We start from the raw sequence: 11,252 nt of genomic DNA on the forward strand, positions 1-11,252 counted from the left end.
CCCTAATTTTCTCCCACAAAACACTCCATTTTTGTACCAAATTAAAACACTTCTTCTACTAGTATTTTTTAGAATAACACTGGTGTTTTGGGTTTTTGAGTGATTTGGGTGAACACCTAGACTCATCAAATACCAAAACACTAGTGACTAAAAACTATACTAATATAACACCAAACAAGGCCTAATTTGCCACATGGTGACGAGATTTATCCCATTGAATTATTTCCCCTTGATTTTGATTAATTAGGACAACTTGTCAGGTTGAAGTGGCACGGACTAGTATATACCATCTCCGTTAACCGTTGGGCGTTTCCTCGTACTTGCCAACTCCCCCGCCTGACCCACAACATGTCACAGTGAAATTAAGTGGACTGAAATAAGGACATGTACATTGGTTTAGACGGTTGGTGTATGTAATAATACTCTATGTCATATGTAGACAATACATGTACAATAATTTGTCTACAAGATGTCTAAAAAAATCTACTAAAAATTATAGACAATATGCATACAATGGTAAATAGTTTCTTTATTGACTGTCTATAAGGGCATGTGCAACAGTTTAGACATCATCCGTCTATAGTACCCCTCCATGTCATCCGTAGACAGTCCTAAAGACTACTTCTACGATAGGCTGTCATCTGGGTTGTCTATAGAATACGATAGGAAAAACAAATTAGAAAATCTTTTGATACAACGGAAGAAGATCACAGCTGCAGACACCTTTCGTACAACGGAATAAAGCCGTCTGTAGCCACCGATTCTTTAGCTCTACAGATTGTCCGTAATTCTACCAACGGACTGTTTCTCTCTCCTATCTCTCTGCTCCACCTCCTCATAAATCCTACGTGTCACCCTTTTATAGACAGTTGATTTGGACTACTGTACATGCCCTAAGATTGTCTATAAAACTATAGACAGCTTGCTCTCTCTCCATCCTCTTTCCTCCACCTCAACAAAAACACCTCTTATACAACGGAAAAACACACACTTCTTATAGACACCTAAAGACCCCCTGTTGTACATGCCTTAAGTGACGAATCTGACAACCTTTAGCAGTGAGCCCTCCCAATGCAGAGATGGCGCCGGTTCTCCTTGCCGCCTTCTGTTTTGCCTCATGTACGCCCCCAAATGTGACCTCGCATGGATCCAGCTCAACCAAACAACCAAAACAATGTGACCAAATAAGCTAGGACGGTATGCGGGTCGGGTCGAGAGTGCACCGAGAAACCATCCTTTGGGTTTATTTTCAACTAGCAAGGAGCCCGTGCGATGCTACGAAACAACAACGTTCCCTTCAACATTTATAACTTGATTTAGAAAAGTAGGGTATTTTTAGATCCCATACAACATTTCTAGTAAGGTGTCCACGCGTTGCAACCAAATGAGAAAGGAAAATGAAATATATTTTTCTCTAGAATAACAGAAAGGAAAATGAAATATTGAAAACAAAAATAAGAGCATGACACAACCAAAAACTCATGGCTAATCACCGAGCATTACACAACCAATTAAAAGCTCTAGCGCGAAAGCACCTCGAGGAACCATAAGCTTCTCTGCGAAACATGTCGATGTAGCGAGACTTAAGCAAGCAAATGTGATCACATAATATAAGAACATGCCCAAGGCAATATATACAGGAGCAGATTTTTACACTTATCTTTTTCTGCTCACAATACAGAAGTCAGTTTTATTCGGAACACAAGATATACTAAAACAGTAGGACAATTAGAAAAAGATGTTGCATTCATTCCATTTAATTTTATGAAACAGATAGCGAGTACTTAGAATTTGTCAAATACCTCAATGGATATAGTGACTACAAGGAAACAAACACATGTACAAATGTACATAGATAGCAAGGTACATGTTTCTTGAGCAAATCATCCACAGCCAGTTTGGTGTTTTCTCTTCCGTGTACATGCATATTCTTCCGGTCATCAACTCAGTATAACTCCAGCAACACTGTACCTCCATTGTTTCAAGAATTAGAATTGCACATAGCACTGGCAGTAAGCATCGGCACAACTGTCACTCAAATCAAGACTTGTCAAGCAAATAAGAAAAGGGTGAATAAATAACCATTTGCAAATAGAACCCGTCATGCACAATTCTACATTTCCTGCCATATTTTGCTCGAGCAGTGGCTAGGGGAAGGTCAGACACCTCCCTAGCACCATGCTCAATTAAACCTCAACTATCTTCTCGCTAATAGCACTACAACTCTATACCATGACAATACCAAAATCAAGAGTAGCCTGTTAAAGAAGCGTTTGTTCGAACTCCCAATTCATGCACTGCAGCACCAGGTTTGAGGAGAAGAAAAACACAACGTGCTATCGACTATTCAATTTGCATGAACTATCTACATCACCGCATGATACTTGCACCCTACATGGCAGGATGCATATAGCAATTTCCATTTCTAAATACCAATCCCAAGCATATGAGATCTATCAGGCAAAAGAAATTACAAGCTAGATTAGACAAATGGACAAGTAAAAGGGACGAGATCAACTGAGCTCAAACATAGGATGACATAGAACCAAATCTTCTGCCCAATGTCCGACACCAGCAGCCTACATGCGGAGATGTTTTTTTTTTAATTAACACGCATCTACCAATCTGACATGATATAATCATAACATTTCCATGAACATGAAACACCAGGTTATGTGTATGCTGCAGCCACCCCTTACCAAGTAAAACAATGAATGGAACTGCATTAATGAATCTTGTTATAGCCCCATCTCATCATTCCAATTCACCACTTGGTCATTTCAGCAAACACTTTCAATGCACATACAACACTGTTGCCTCCCGGTTGTCTGCTTGCACTACAATGACAGTGTGTCAAAACAGAGAGGTCAGGGGATCATCCACTCAGCAAGCAATATGTGTCTGACCCCTTGCAAAAAAAATAAATCAAGCAACCTAAGTTCCTATTTTGGAGCTTAATTGGTTTGATACACCTTCAGAACAGAACAAAGCACTTGGGTGGAGGCGTCGTGTCGTGCTTCCTGGTCGGGGGCATAGACTGGGAGTCTGGGATCGTAGCATCCATCAAGTAGCAGAAAAAAGACAGCTTCAAGATGCAGGCGCAGCGACGGTGCAGAAGTTCATGGGCCGTCGTGCCCGCTCATTTCGCCCCGCAGAGCCTTCCGTCCCACATGTGAGAAAAGGAAGGAAAAGGAGCAGGCGGCGGCGACGAGGGAGAAGGCAGATGAGCGGCGCATTGTGACGTTGAGGCGCTCGCCACCAGCGGCGAGACAATAGTGGAAAAAGATTGGGCGGCCTTCTGACGCTCCGACACATGACGCAGATATGAGGACTATAGGGAAGGGAGAGGGAGGCGGTTGCGGCAAAGATAGGAGAAGGAATGACCGAATGAGTTCGTGGACAGGTGGCGAGTGGGCACGGGGACGGGAGGCGGACGGGAGGACTGATCTGAGACGTGGATGTATAGTAGATCGGACAGTCCAGGACGAGTGAACGGTGAGCCATGGGTAAACTGTGTGTTTATAGTAGTAGAGAATTGACATCTCAATCACCGGTCACATGAGACATATAGATGGCCTGATTAGTTAGTACGGAGAAAATTAATAAATGACGTTAAAAACTGACATGGCTGAACTTGTCGTCACAGATTTACTCCTTCCGTTACATAATTCTTGTCGTTGTTTTGGTACAAATTTGAACTAAAACAACGATCAAAATTATGGGAAGGAGGGAGTACAAGCAAGAGGTAAAAGGTGGGATTTATTTCCAGAACATCACCAAATACTTACGCAACAAATTAAAAATAAATTCAGTGAATTAGTTTAGCTTCTGCGGTCACTGGCCATGACACATGACGTGCATTTTTTCAGACAGCAAACTAAAGTGCGCCATTTATCCAACTTATCGGAAAAAACATGTCTCAAAACAGATAATGAAATCAGTTTTATTCCGTCTAAACACGTAGCCGTCAACCGGGACGTGGCGAACCTTACTGGAAGATCGACGCGATGATAGGTTCGAAATGAGAAAAGTGCTGCGGAGCTGCTATCCGGGAGATTGACATCTACACGTAAGGTTCTATCTTCTCTCCCGGATAGTATCTTATTGACAAACGACGATTGAGATATTTACTGCCTCCTCCGGGTTTTTTTCTTCAAATTTGCGTAAAAATAAATATAACTTTTTTAAAAAACATATAGATACATGTAATATTTCGACAAGAATTATGAAACGAGGGACCCGCTGCTTTCTTCTCGGGAGTGTCCAAGCAGCTGTTTTTTTTCTTCCCTTTTTCACCAGAGCTTGCTTTAGTCGACCATTCATTGTACGTGGCACAGGAGACTCAGTATCCCGGGACACGCGTCCTCGTGCAAACGTATGCAAAGGATCGTTAGGGCCGGTTGTCCTCACCTGGTAGTTTCACAAACGACCAAAGTAGCTTTCGGAGTAAAATATAACTAATCATTGTGCGCCAAAAATGTCTCGTCGGTAAGGGCCTGTTTGGTTTTAAGCCCAACAGAGCCCTACCAAATCTTGTCAAAATTTGGCTTGCCAATTATTTGGTCAACAATTCTTGAACCCTTATTTGGCCAAAGATTTGGCAAAAATCTGTGAGAGTGATGACTAGAAGGTCGTTGGCAACCAAATTTTTGGTAACAAAACAAACAAGCACCAAATTTTAGTTGGTTGTCAATATTTTGGCATTGCTAGAGTTGGCTCAAAAACAAATAGGACCTAAGTATAGCCGAGATGGCGAGATACCATGGCGTTTGTTGCTTCGCTAAGGATTTTGAAGCAGGAATAGAAAAAACATAGGAATATGATAGGATTGCATGTGCAAAACAGAGGACTGAAAAACACATGAATTGCATAGGCTTTGGTGTTTGATTCACATGAACAGAAAAAATAAAGGAGCGGTCAAAATCATGAACATGTGCCATTAAATATCATTGTCTTGTTGTTTGTGCAGAGGAATTAAAAAGGAGGTCTAGGTGGATGGTAGAAAATCACGTGTTTTTCCTTTGAAAGTGGGATGAAAGGAAATTTTCCTGTGTTTTTCTTATACTACCTTCGTTCAAATGGATGAATAATGTCTCTACAGGGAAACCTTCCTATTTCTATGATTTTCCTAATCAGAGAGGCCCTTATTATTGCTACAGTCGTCGCAAGTTTCGGGATTGTTCAAACGTCGTCGTGCATCTATTATTTAAGAGCACATACGGACGCGTGCCGACATGTCGGGAGTGGCAAGGAGCATGCAGCAATTCCATGCAAAGCTGGCGCGGTACGTCCTCACCTCTGGTGACGAGGACAGATGGTAGGCAGCGAGGAAAATGCTGGTTTTCTAGTAGCCGACTAGCTAGCTTGTGTGTGCGTGGCAGAATGGACTACGTACACGCGTTGAAGTGCTAGCGGGACGGGGAACCTGATGTCACTATCTCCCTGATTAATAATCCAATCTAATCCTCAGAAGAACTCGTGTAGCACTACCAGTGCCAGTATCCTCAGCCGGTTACTGTACTGCTAGATCGACATACTCCTTGTAGGATTACTCGCTGTCCTTCCAAATCAGATGGTTACTGCTAGGTCGATATAGGCCGACATGGCCAAACGGTGTCGTACAGGAAAAGGACGAAAAGAAAAAAAAGGCGAGGAGGGTGCCTGTTTGGACCAGCGGCAGCAGCAGGTGGCGCCGCGCGCGACCCGCCCAGCGATGAATCCACGGACTGTGACCGCGACGTCGGAGCGGGCAGAAAAATAAAAAAGAGAGTACGAGACCCGAGCTAGCTACGTGTCGTGCAGCGACGTGCAGCACCGCGCTGCCTTGTTCTGTTTTGGCCGGTGAAGAATCTCAGATGTCACGTGGCGTTGGCGTGGGCACAGAGGTCCAGGGCAGGTGGGCGCGCTGAGCCACGCGGCTCTCGTAGTCGATCGAATACACTACCGCCGTCGACATGCCGTCCAAATCGGTCGACGGTCGGTACACTGCTCGGCTACCCACCACGGCTGCAGTCGACAGTTCACTGCTGTGCTCAGCTACCCACTAGTCAGTAGTCACTGGCCTGCTGCACCCCTTCTCTCTCTCTTCCGCCTGTCTACTGACACTATTGACCACGGTCTTTGCATCTGACGCCCCTTGCTTGACTTTTTCTGAGAGCGAACTTGACTTTAATCTTGCTTTTGTTTTGTGACGTTTTACTATCTTTCTGAAAGGGGCCGTCGATCCGATCACACGTACGCGGGTTTCACCTATCTAATTGTCTTCTTGTAAAACTCTTGCGCGATAGAGATATATAAGTCGCGATCAGGTGATGCAAAATCACACAGCAATGTCAGCTGCTTCTTCGTCACGATTGGGCGCCGGTCCCCGTTGCTACGAGTAACTAGTGGAGTATAATTAAGCTGAGAACACGATGCTATCCTCTACAGAGATCTATGAAGGGCAATCTCGTCGACAATTTGTTTTAGCAAGTCTATGACATTTTATTACGGTTAGAGACAGCCTGCTCAGTCGGCCTTTGCTTTGGTATATCTCCTGTCCTTTAAACTTTATTTTTGCGATTTTTTTTATTTTTACTTAGGTGACAGGGAAGCAGCTACATAATGTAGTCATTAAAACAAAACGACACGAAGCTAGCACGTTCGTTCACATAGGTTAACTAATCTACATCAGTAATTATTTCTGGTTCATATTATAATAGCTCAGATCTAAAGATGTAAAATAAATTAAAATGATCACGCTCGCTAGCACAAGATAGGTAATCTGCGGTGTCAGTCATTGTGGGTGCAAATTATAACGACCCGGATCTAAAAATAGAAAAAATAAATAAAAATATTCATTGAACATATACATATAACCGTGAGTCTCTAATTGTCACCTTATGAAGGGGGCCCAACAGAAAGTTTAAGAGAGATGTAACGAAATACTAATCTTTCCGTTCCATAATTCTTGTCTCAAATTTGTCAAAGAAAATGGATCATTTATTTCTAAAAAGTGTCTAAATACATGTAATAGTTCGACAAGAATTATGGAACGGAGGAAGTATCTCGATAAAATGGTGAGGAATTAAGAAAAAAAATCCAGTTGAAGCATGTCGTTTGGTCCTTTTTTTCAGCAAAACTACGCTCGGTCGCGTTGAACAAGACCACTGTGATAGGAGCACGGAGTTGATCCAGCTTTTTCTTGCTCAACTCAAGTACACAAAAGAAATTCCATTTATTAAAGCAAGAGAAAAATCATCATGTTCATACGTATAACCTAAATAATGTCGATCATTGACACATTGATTGTTGTGGACTAATCGACAAAGGAAATGACAGAAAAAAATTCTAATCCGTCGATCCACGTAAATAGACGGGTCAATAAGTGGAAATGATTTTACATAGGTGGCAATTTGTGAGCTCCATGAGTACAGCTCGAGCTACAGTGATTTCCTGGTTGAGATACACGAGACAACACCGTTAATCCTTTGATTTCCGGTCAGTCAAACACATACTTCCTCCGTCTTATAATTCTTGTCGTCATTTTAGTTTAAATTCTACGAAAACCACGACAAGAATTATGAGAAGGATGGAGTGCATGTCATTTTCCAATGGAAAAAAACAAACCTCTGCAGACTGCGGAAACGCTCGATCAGATCGGCTCACACCGACCAATCTATCTCTTGTTTATTTTTTGACCGGAATGGCAGGTGCTCTGACTTTTCTAATAGAAGCGTACCAGCAGGTTACAACACCTAGCAGCAAGAGAGCGCCTAGTTTTGAACAGAAAAAACAACATAAACCAGCCCAGGCTGGTGACCTGCAGATCTACATTTCCTTTGCCTTAAGGAGGCCATGAATCTATCTCTTGTTTAGCCATGGCTGTTAGTCATTGCCTTGTTTACGTCAAAGTTTTATCTGACACCTGCCAGACTGATAGTACCAGAACAGCCTAGTGTTAGCCAATAACGGACTGAAGAGCGGGTGTCCAGTCGCCGCGACGTCTCCGGCGCGCAGCCGACGTCGTGTCCTCTTCGATGTTCCCTTCCGGTACGGTCAGGCGTCCACGTCCGCCCGTGCTGTGCGCGAGACAGAGATGTACGGGCCTGGCTGGTGTGCGTCTCCTTGTGCTGCTAGTAGGACAGCCCATGATTGACACCACAAAACTTAGAAGGGGAACCAGGATGATGCCGTAATGGATATGCTTGTTTTTGTAAAATTTGTGCGCGCCTAATGAACGCGCGGCCACGAACTGGGATGTCAGTGTCACCAAGAGAGGTGGTTTTCACTTCAAATCTCCTCTTTTGTACCACTTCCCCAGAAAGCTGATTTTTGTCAGGTTGCATTAGGTGCTAAAAAGCTCCCGGTACTAGCTTCTGACCTCGTAGCCTTTATTTTTTTTAATTTCTTTGACAACAAAAAACCCCTTATTGATTAATAGTAACGATGGTTACATCATCCAGCAAAAAGAAGGATTAAGCAAGAAGGTGGAGAACAAACCCAAGATCCAAGGGGCGAGAATCTAGCTTGGCGAGCAATCTCGTGGGCCACATTATTTGCATTTCGGTCACAACGGACAATTTGCACATTCCCAAACTCTCTAAGTAAACAGAAACACTCTTAAAAAATAGCCGAAGCAATACCATAGTCGCGGTTCCCTTTGTTTAGAGTCTCCACCACAACAGTATTATCACAGCTAATGATAATTCTCCTACACCCCTGGGACATTGCCAACTCCAAACCAAGATAGACAGCAGCCACTTCAGCCGAGATTACATCAGCCACCAGAGGTAACCGGTCATTTGCCGTCGCTACAAACTCCCCATTGGAATTCCGAATAACAGCTCCAACAGTCCCGCTTAAATCATCGGCAGAGAAGCTTGCATCCACATTAATCTTCACAAAATCCACCGCACGGTTTTTGCCACATCTCAGTTCTCACCGTTGCTTTAGGAGAGCCCGCAATGCTGCAGTTCCTGACCATGCTTCAGATAGCAAACAGAGAGCTGGAATAGCTCATAGTTGGTTCATTGTGGACAAACCTTTGCCTTTGCCACCAGATTTGCCAAGCCGTAACCACAACCTTTTCCGAAAATCGTTCAATATTCACCCTAGTGGCCAGAGGAGCACAGAGCAAGTACTCAAGCATCGCCGGCCCTGCTCTATCTTGCGTGATAGCTTCAGAAATGGCTTCTGACACGCCCAGCTCCTCCCAAATCTGTAATGCCTTAGGACAGCAGAACATGACATGTGCAGTATCCTCGGGACCACTTTGGCATTGGGGACACTGCGGATTCACTTTCACATGTCTATTCGCGAGAACAGCAAAGCATGGCATGGCCCCATGAAGAGTTTTCCAAGTGAATATTTTGACCTTGGCCGGTACATCCATCTCCCAAATTTTATTCCAGATATGGTGATCAGCCATCGCTCCCTGGCCACCACAATCATAACAGCGGTGTCCAAATTGGTGATCCCATTCCGCATGATAAGCAGATTTAACTGAGAATATACTGTTCTTAGTTAACTTCCACGCCACAAAGTCCTCCGTAATATTCTCGGTCAGGGGAATACTCAGGATCCTATCCCTATCAACCGGCCAGAAAGTTTGTTCAACCAATTGCTGATCCCAGTCTCCAGTCACTGGATCAATTAACTCCTCCACCTTGGCTAGAAGGTTATGGCGAAGCTTCGTGAATACTTTGCCCGACCTACATCCCGGAACCCAAGGATCCTGCCAAATATCGATCTTAGCCCCATTCCCGACTCTCCAAATCATACCCCGCTGGAGGGTTTTAACACCTGCCATAATACTTTGCCAAGTGAAAGAAGCCCCTTTCTTTAGATTGGCTTTCATAAAGTTTCTGTCCGGATAGTATTTCGGCCTAAGGATAGAAGCACAGAAGGACTCTAGGGAATCCACCAGTCTCCATGCTTGCTTAGCCAGCAAGGCTAGATTAAAGCAGTGAATGTCCCGGAATCCCATACCACCATGTTTCTTCGGAATACAAAGTTCCGACCAAGCAAACCAGTGCATACACTTATTCGAGCCTTCATCCCCCCACCAGTATTGAGACATCGCATCCGTTATCCCTTTGCAAGTTTGTTTAGGGATTTTAAAGACCGACATCGCATATGATGGAATGGCTTGAGCAGTCGCTTTGAGCAGCACTTCCTTCCCCCCAACCGAAAGGTATTTCTCCTTCCATCCCGAGGTCCTCTTCACTACTCTGTCAACAAAAAACTAGAAACTTTCGGATTTGTCGGCGCCAACCAGAGCAGGCAAACCCAAATACTTATCCGAGAGAGCTTCAGTGAGGATATCAAGTGTTTGGCAAACCTCTTGTCTAATCTCAACAGCAGTATTGGGACTAAAGAAAACACTAGATTTCTGTACACTCACAAGCTGCCCCGAAGCTTCGCAATAAGCATCCAGCACTTGTTTTAGCCCGTCTGCATTGTCCTTATTGGCCTTCATCAACACCAGGGAGTCATCCGCAAACAGTAGGTTTGTGACCGCAGGAGAATCACGACATACCTTCACTCCTTGGATTTGCCTTTGCCCAGCCACTTCGGCTTGAGCAAGTAACGCCGAAAGATCCTCAGAACAAAGGAGAAAAAGGTATGGCAAGAGCGGGTCCCCTTGCCTCAGACCTCTAGATGGACAAATCTCTCCCGTTACCTCATCATTAACTCTGACCCGGTACCGAACAGAGCAAACACAAGCCATAACCAAACTAATCCAGTCATGGTCAAAACCCAGTTGAATCATCACGCCTTGGAGAAAAGGCCATTCAACCCGATCATAGGCTTTATGCATATCCAACTTAACTGCACACATCCCTTCCTTACCCTTCTTTTTACTCTTGATGGAATGAAAGCATTCATAAGCCACCAGAATATTGTCCGTTATAAGCCTACTCGGGACAAAGGCACTTTGGTTTGGCGAAATAATCTCTGGCAAAATGGTTTTGAGGCGAGAGGCAATGAGTTTCGAAATCACTTTGTAAACCACATTACACAGACTAATAGGACGGAATTGTTTCATATCCCGAGGATTATCCGTCTTTGTTATGAGTACGATAATGGTCTCATTCCATCCCTCAGGAATACTCCGGGAATTTATCGCCTGTAGCACTTCGAGGACCAGATCGTCCCCAAGCATGGGCCAAAATCTTTTATAGAACACTGCATGCAGCCCATCCGGCCCAGGAGCCTTGAAATCTCCTACATCAAACAAGGCTTTCCTAACTTCTTCCGGTGTATAGTCC

Source organism: Brachypodium distachyon, chromosome 5, assembly GCF_000005505.3.
Source record: "Brachypodium distachyon strain Bd21 chromosome 5, Brachypodium_distachyon_v3.0, whole genome shotgun sequence".
NCBI lineage: Eukaryota > Viridiplantae > Streptophyta > Magnoliopsida > Poales > Poaceae > Brachypodium > Brachypodium distachyon.